This window comes from Grampus griseus (genome assembly GCF_964374135.1).
Source record: "Grampus griseus genome assembly, chromosome: Y".
Classification (NCBI taxonomy): Eukaryota; Metazoa; Chordata; class Mammalia; order Artiodactyla; family Delphinidae; genus Grampus; species Grampus griseus.
Genome location: NC_139016.1, coordinates 16,953,487 through 16,962,309, shown reverse-complemented (window position 1 = coordinate 16,962,309; position 8,823 = coordinate 16,953,487). Strand labels below are relative to the sequence as shown.

The window sequence follows — 8,823 nt, the reverse complement described above, 5'->3', positions numbered from 1 at the left end:
TTAGGAGCTACCGACCATGAACTAGCTTTGCTGAATTATTTCTCTAATCCTCAAAACAGCACCCCACAGTTGCTGTGGTATAATCATCTTACATATGAGGAAACCGAGGATCCAGTATTTAAGGCATTGCTGGCAACAGGGAGTGGAATGGGTGTCACTTTACCAGCCTGGATGACTTACACTTGAACCCTATCTCCACCACACTGAACCCGACTGTGTCTCAGGGTCATCACTGATCAAAACTGAAATTGTAAAGAAACCTCAGAGATGCTCTGAGGACTACGGCAGTGAGTGGAGAAGAATCTTTCCCCTAGTGGGCATTCTACAGGTGCTGATCAAGCCCCCCAGCGGGTCAGTGTCAGGACTTTCCTCTCTACCACGCCGCCTCTCCATGTGTTCAGTCCCCACATTCCACCTCATTGCTTGAAAACCATGAATGGAAAAAGTAGATCGGGTGACCCTGCTGTTATACGGACAATCTGGATTTTTAAAGCAGCAACAAGAAAAATACCAACAGCTACACTTCTCATTTCCCCTTCCTGGTTAGGGTGATAGCTTATCATAGATGACCCACTGCTGTTGGCTAACTCCACTTAAGGAGATTTTCCTCATCTCCTTCACCTTGGTTGCCAGGGCACAGAGTCAGGAAAAGTTGTACTAGAGAGAGAATTGGCCAAAAGTTAGCTTAGTAGTCATTCCAGAAATTTCACTATTAGATGAAATGGAAATTTCCTATAAGGGCCCGCATAACTGACCCCTGAAAATAAAGTCAGGCTAGATGAAGTTATCTTAGGAAATGTTACACTAGATAAAGGCATCCTGGGGGCGGGGAGGGACTAGACAGAGATGGTAACAAAGCTGATTATTTGCATCAAGGAACAAAGCCCTGTTAGCGAGATAGAAATCTGATTCAGCCTTCTTTTCGCCTTAAAACTTCATAACTATATCAAATGTCTCTCTTCTGCTTTTACTTAGTCACTTATGTGACGAGGCCTGAAGACAGTAAAATGCTGAATTTTTGTCAGTATAAACCACTCATTTGAAAAGAGAAGAAAATCTCTTCTCTTCTGAATTATGATTTCTCAATGTTTGTTGTCTCATTTTTAAAAACAATAGAAAAAAGAATAGAAGTTCTGTACAGAAAATACAGAGAGGCAAAAAGAGAAAAGTACAAAATACCCATACTACTACCCGCATGAACGACCACTGTGAATATATTTTAATAGTTGAAACACACCTTCCTTAGCCTTGGATCTTCTTGTATGTTCTCGTGTGATGTTATTGTTTTTTCTCACTGTAGTGGCCCTATGGGAACAGGGAAACATCACGGTGGCAATCACATGGGCTCTTGTCTTCTTCCTCACCCTGAAGGGATAGCTGCTCCCTTTCTGGTGATTTGCTTTATTTTCATTCATTCATTTATTTATTTATGCATGCATGCATCCACGCATACCGGGCTGTCTGGCTTGCAGAATCTTACTTGCCCGACCAGGGATCGAACCGTGCCCTCGGCAATGAAAGCGTGGAGCCCTAACCACTGGATGGCCAGGGAATTCCCTGGTGAGTCACTTTAAAATTGATAGATCATGAGATATATCAAATTTATTTTATTCCTAGTTTACTGAAAATTCCCTTTATTGAATTGTATTCAATAACCTATATTGAATTGTATCACCTGCCTTTTCAGTATCTATTAATATGATCCGAGAATTTTTACCACTTGGTACATTATAGTTTAAAATTTCTTTACACTGATCCAACCCTTAGATAAGCTCAGTTTGATGATTTCTAACATGCTTCTGGACTTAGGTGCTGTGTTTTTCTTTCTTTAGGTTTTTAAGTCCATTTTTGTAGAAGAATATTTAGGTTCCCTTTCAAGCGCTGATTCTTTTCTCCAGCCCTCGTGTTATTACCATGTTGAAAATGGTACAGATAGATTTCTAACATTGTCTATGTTTACAAATACTTGAAAATGTAGAAGAAATAAAATATTCAGAGTTGAAGATTCTGGACCATACATATTTCGGAGGAAGAGTTCTTTTAAATTTTTCTTGTATTGCCAGTAATTTCAGGTTTCGTATTTCTTTCTGAGTCCCTTTTCACTGTTTACAGTATCCAAGAAATGCATTCATTTCATTAAGATGTTCCAGTTTTCTCATGGACTTTATACAATATTTCCCATAAAATACTCCATTCACTGTTACATTCCCTTTATATTTTCTAGTTATATATTAATTTTTTTCTCATTTCCCCTTTGTTCTTTCCAGAAATTTACCTATTTTTGTTGTTGTTTAATCAAACAACAAGATCTTGCATTTAATTTTTAATTCCTTTCTTTTTGCTTTCTGATTCATCCATCTTTACATTTATTAAGTCTTTACTCTTTCTGTCATACTGGTTTTCTTGTTCTTTTTATAACTCTTGAGTTGGCTACTAGGCTTATTTATTTTTAATCTTTCTCAGTTAATGTGAAAATATCTGTGGCTATGAATTTTCCTTGGACTACTGTTCTGGCCACATGACATAAGAAGTACAGATGTACAGTGATCTCATTCTGTTTTCTAAATAGTCTATAGTTACAGTTTTATTTTTCTATACCCCAGTATTTGCTTAGAAGAGTACTGTCATTAGCAAAAGAAACAGCAGCCAAAAATGAAATGATTTAAAATACTGACTTTTATAGGTCTGTCAAATGAATAGAGAGAGAAAACGTATAATGATAAAATAAGACACCGTCAATAACTTGACTTAAAATATGAAGAGTCTTACAAGGTCTGGATCACTTGGAACATGCTAAAAATGAGTTAACAACTAAAGAGCTTGAGAGTTCAATAAAAGACGTGGAACACAGAACTAGATGCTATTGTTCTTGCCTCTCAACATATTGGGTTTTTTTTCTTCCACTTTTCAAAATCCTGTACATACTTAGCCTTTATTTTCAGGCACAATTTTAAGTATTAAACCTCCAGAGAATTCATATCAAACTTGCTTCATACAATGCTCATTTCAGCAATTTCACAAATAGGAGCTTAATAATTTATCAGTAACAGTGGTAATGATGGCAAATAAAGCATTTTCAATCATTCTGAATATGGTCCTATTTACTGCCAATGTTTAGAGTTTAGGGAACGCAGATAAAAAGCTGAGACTACTGTAGCCATGAGCAATATGAAAGGCACTAAGTCTCCTGAGACAGGAAAGAGAAATTGATTTCTCTGTGCTTTTTCGTACTCCACAACACTACTGGAAAGCAGTTTCTTGGCACATAACTATTGATCTACTGCTCTGGAGGGTGAATTAAATATGAGACCACACGAAAAGAAAACACGTGAATTGTTCTTTTGATTCACACAAGATGCCTTTTAAAGTACATCAGAGTTGTAAACACATGTGGGGGGTTATGTATGCTTCATTTACCTGCAATAAAACAAGATGTAGCAGGGAGAACCAATGTAGCTTTTAAATTTTGAAGCTGATTGTTCTGCTTCACTGTCACAAACAGGTATTTTGTAAACCTATACAACCTCGAACACTGTGAGCTTTCATTTTTTTATCTTTAAACATCTTAACCTCTATTACAGGTCTATCTCAACGATCAGCTCCTTCTAGAAATCTTTCTTTTCTTTTGTTTTTGTTACAGATTTTTAGCTGTTACTATTTGTTGCGGACTTGTCTAATCTACTAACTTTTTATTCTCTCTTTGTCCTGTGTTCCCATAGCATTTTGTTCACATTTGTACATGGGTCTATTGCCAACATGATTTGCTTTTGGGTCCTACAAAGTTTAAGCTCCTGGAGGGCAGGGACTATATTTGGTTCCATTTGCATTTCTCACGGCCCATGAATATTTGGTAACTTAATTACACTGAATTGACTTATTTGAATCATAAATGGGCAGTTTAAGGAGCTCAAGACTGTGGAAATGAAGTATCACGAGGTATATTGCAATTTTTTTGACATTCCCAGCCAGAGAAAAACAACTCCCAGTATCTTTGATAAACAAAGAACCCTGGGCTTTGGAAAATTTTTGTCTCCACTCCTGTATCTTATGCCCTTTTCAAGATGAGAAAAAAAATCTGAAGCTATATTAGAAGGCTCATCAAATTTTGTAGGTTAATCAACAACTGTAACCATTATGAACCTTGACTTTTTTTCACACAGGGTAACAATTTTCTAGTTCAGAGAAAGTTAATCACTAATGTTTGGAAATAAAGATTAATTCAGACAAACTAAGTGAGTGTAATTCTGCCAACTTTATATTCCTAAGGTAGCAATTTAAAGGACAATTTCATAAACAGGATGCATATGCACCTGTCTGAGTGTCTCATCTGCATGAAGACCAATACATTAAAATAAGTCCTATGTAGAATGTAAATTGCTGCAGCTACTATGGAAAACAGTACGCAGGTTCCTTAAAAAACTAAAAATAGAGCTACCATAGGATCCAGCAATCCTTCTCCTGGGCATATATCTGAAAAAGATGAAAACTGTAACTTGAAAAGATAATGCACCCCAATGTTCACAGCAGCACTATTTACAATAGCCAAGAAGCAACCCAAGTGCCCATCAACAGACGATAGGCTTAAGAAGATGTGGTATAGATACACAATGGAATATTACTCAGCAATAAAAAAGAATGAAATATTGTCATTTGCAGCAATGTGGACGGACTTAGAAAATATCATATGAAGTGAAGCAAGGCAGACAGAGGAAAGCAAATGTTATATGATATCACTTATATGTGGAATCAAAAAAATAATACAAATGAATCTTTATACAAAACAGAGACTCACAGACATAGAAAAGAAACTTATGGTTACCAAAGGGGAAAGGTGGGGGATAAATCAGGAGTATGTGATTAACAGATACACACCACTATACATAAAATGGATAAGCAACAAGGATTTACTGTATACCACAGGGAACTATATCCAATATTTTATAATAAACTATAATGGAAAATACTCTGAAAAAATATATATAACTGAATCACTTTGCTGTACACCTGAAACTAACACACTGTAAACCAACTATGCTTCAATGAAAATAAATAAAAATTTTAAAAATAAAAATGAAAAAAAATAATTCCCATGTAGTAAAAACAGGACTTTACTGACATTTCTTCCTGAATGTTTCTTTCCAACTTTGCTTGGGTGTTGTATTAAGAGTTTTCTCGGGACTTTCCTGGTGGCGCAGTGGTTAAGAATCCGCCTGCCAATGTAGGGGACACAGGTTTGAGCCCTATTCCAGGAAGATCCCACATGCAGTGGAGCAACTAAGCCCGTGCGCCACAACTACTGAGCCTGCGCTCCAGAGCATGCGAGCCACAACTATTGAGCCTGTGTGCCACGACTACTGAAGCCCATGTGCCTAGAGCCCGTGCTCCACAACAAGAGAAGCCACCACAATAAGAAGCCGGCACACCACAACAAAGAGTAGCGCCAGCTCACCGCAACCAGAGAAAGCCCGTGCCCAGCAATGGAAACCCAATGCAGCCAAAATAAATAAATTTAAAAAAAAAAAAGTTTTCTCACAGTTTTGACAAGTCATGATATTCTTTCTAGGCTAAAGATTATTGCAACCATGCTCTATAGAGTAGTATTTTCCATTCTTAATCTTATATCTGGCTGCCAGTTAGTGTCACCCAGTCACATTTAGCCCTGCCAATAGGTACCGCCTTTACCAACCTCTACGAAGAGGTAGAGGGACCATGTATCTTTCAGGTTAGATGCTCTCATTTTCATAACAGAATTTTAAGCTACCCGCATTCTGCTTGATATACAAAGCATATGAAGTAATCAACACATCAAAGTTTCTGCCCTTAAGTTTTGGCCAGTGACAGTGACCTTGATCTTTCTACTGTCTGAAAACATCAAAAACTTACAGTACGAAATGTTGTTTTTGAAAACCGCCTAAAAGACGTGCATGCAAGACCTCTATTCCTACAAATCAGATGCCAGATAGGTTGTTGCAACCACTCATCCATCCTGGACCCACAACAGACATTGTTAATCTATTACAGAACATTTTCCTTCAGACCCTGGACTCAGCCACAAAACTTCCCAATGCAGTTATTCAGTCAGTCGACATGTGAGCTAAAACTTACTTGCCATCGTGGGGAATTATGATCTAAATGCTGCCCTGGCTAAGCCATACCACCGAGGGCCTGTGATCTCAAATAAACAGGGAAGTCTGGGTGGTTCACAAAATTGATTTAGTTGTGCTTTGTGACTGTGGCAACAGTTTACATTGAGGGGATCTGTATGAAACTCTTTATGACACACTTCATGACACTTGTTTCCTACTTAGTTCATAGCATCATTATGATTAGGAATCAGGATTTCCGTTGGGACTAAAAATCAAGAAAAACTGTGCTTCTCGAAAACAAACAAATGAACATGCAAGGCATTATGCTAAGTGAAATAAGCCAGACAGAGAAAACAAATACCATATGATCTCACTTGTATGTGGAATCTAAAAAACACACATACAAACAAAAAACAAAACACCGAACTCACAGATACAGAGAACAGACTGCTGGTTGCCAGACGCAGGGTGTGGGGGTGGGTAAAATGGGTGAAAGTGGCGAAAAGCTACAAACTTCCAGTCATATTGATACAATAAATAAGCCATGGGGATGCAATGTACAGAAAGGTGACTACAGTTAATAATACTGTGTTGCATATTTGAAAGTTGCAAAGAGAGTAAACCTTAAAAGGTCTCATCACAAGAAAAAAAATTTGTAGCTATGTGTGGATGTTAACTAGACTTATTGTGGTGATCATTTCACAATTATATAAATATTGAATCATGTGTACCCCTGAAACCAATAAAATGTAACATGTCAATTATCCCTCAATTTAAAAGAAAGACACCAGCACTTACCAAGTCCTTTTCCACCTATAACCGACCCCCTTACCACATCTTCCCTAACTTTCTCATCAATTCTTGTCCCATCCAAACCCAAGCTGGGGAACTTCAGGCTATAAGCTCCTTGAAGTTTGTCTTCTCACTGGAACACAGTACTCCATAAATATGACTTCAATGAATGAATAACTGAATGGCTAATGGAAAGTGCCCTTCCCCTAGGAGCGCCCACTCAGAGGTTTCTGGACAGGAAAAAAATAAATAAATAAAGCTGGTAATAACCTCTTCACTTTTCTCCTGTGGACCCAGAATTGTAAATGGAGAAAGTAAAGAAAATTAATCTCAAAGTAGGGGGCCAGAAGCAGAAATCTAAGTGTGGTGTTGTCTCCACAGGTCCTAGACAGCAGGAGGGCACGAGGTACCTAGAAAAGTCGTCTGATGGAGACATCCATCAGGAAGTAGAGGAGTGTGCTTATTCCATGCTGCCCGCTAGCATTTAAAGTCGCCTGGGAAGCTGGTAGGAACACAGTTCCAGTTGGTCCTCAGTTCCGTTTCCTATCCGGTTTCTGCTGTTGGACTTCTGGTGTTTGGAACTGGGAGAAATATGAAGAAAATCCATTTTTAGGCGAGGAGCAGAGATCTGCAGGCTCGTCTCACCCTATACACGCCACTAACATCTAGCTCCGAGACCCGGGCGACTTTCTCCTGAAATTCGTGAGGCCCGCCCGCTTCTCTGCGGCTTCCCAGGACCAGGCTCGGCCAGCAGAGGGAAAGCAGGAGGCGTGGACCAGGCCAGAGTCCAACCAGAAGGGGATGGCCTGGGAACCCAGGGAGTGGCCATGACTGAATGCGGAATGCAGGGAAATGCGCATGCGCGGAGTTAGCGCGATCAACGGGGACCTCAGGGTCGTACAGTGCGGCGTGGGCGGAGCGCCGGGATTGGCCAGGACAGAGGGGAGTGGACTATAGAGGGGATGGAACGTAACCCGGGCTTGAGGGGCGGGGTCTGGACACCGTAGGAAGGAGCGTCAGCGACGGCCACTTCGGGAAGAGCGTGGCCTAGGCGGAACACAGAGGCTTGACGTGAAAATGTGGGACTCAATCGGTGCGTAGCCGCTCGTAAAGGCAAGACAGGCTTGGTCGAGACTGCGGGAGAGGTGGACAGAAACGAGCGTGGCCCAGAGGATAAAAGGAATGTGAAAGGACTCGGATCAGGGGCGTGGACGCCGATGAAGAAGCGGGGCCACGGAGTAGCGTATGGGATGCAAGTGACGTAAGAGAAAGGAGGTCCCTGGTGTAGGTGCAGTGTAAGGACTTACCGTGAACGTGGGCGCGGCATGTCCGTGGGGGAGTGCCTTACAGTTCTAAGGTGTACAACAAAGATGGTCCGGCTCCAAGGAGGGGTGGGCCCACGGCGAGGCCAGGGGTGCGGCCAAGTTAGCGCGCCGGCGCGTGACCGCGGCCGGAGGCCAGGAACGATGGCAGCAGGGGCGTAGTCAGGACAGAGAGCAGGTGCAGAGCTGGGTGGAAAACAGGTTCGGGCTCCGACACGGGGAGCGTGGCCAGGGCGGGACTTTAAGCTTCGTCGGTACGTGGGCCGGTCGCGCGGAGACGTGACGTGAATAAGCGAAATGACGTGTCCCGGCGTGAGGGGCGCGGCTAGGCACAAGGGGGCGTGACCAAGATGGCCGCGCGCATGAGCCTCTCACCCAGGTAGCGAACAGAGTGGTTCCCACTCTGGGGAACGTTCGGGTAAAGTCCGGCGGCGATGTGGAGCGTGAGCAGCAGGGGAGCGTAGGCCTGCAGAGAAAACAGGGATCCTTTCATAGACACGATCACGCGCTGCAGTGGGCCCCGGAGCCGGGACAGCTGTTGGCCCCGCTAGGATGGCCACAGTCCCGGCGGGGCTTCTCTGTACGATGGTGGTATGGGAGGCAGGGAGTCGCTCCACCTCTAC

At 41.7% G+C, this 8,823-nt stretch overlaps 1 protein-coding gene across 1 annotated transcript in view; it reads left to right on the top strand.

Annotated features, from left to right (window-relative positions):
• Positions 1-7,892: 7,892 nt before the first annotated feature.
• The window catches only part of LOC309817710 (carbonic anhydrase 5B, mitochondrial-like), a gene marked incomplete at its 3' end in the record, with an annotated part of 193,620 nt that continues 192,689 nt past the window's right edge, over positions 7,893-8,823 (top strand). Inside the window, exon 1 of the mRNA XM_082646972.1 lies at positions 7,893-8,139. The remainder of the gene's footprint in view (positions 8,140-8,823) is intronic.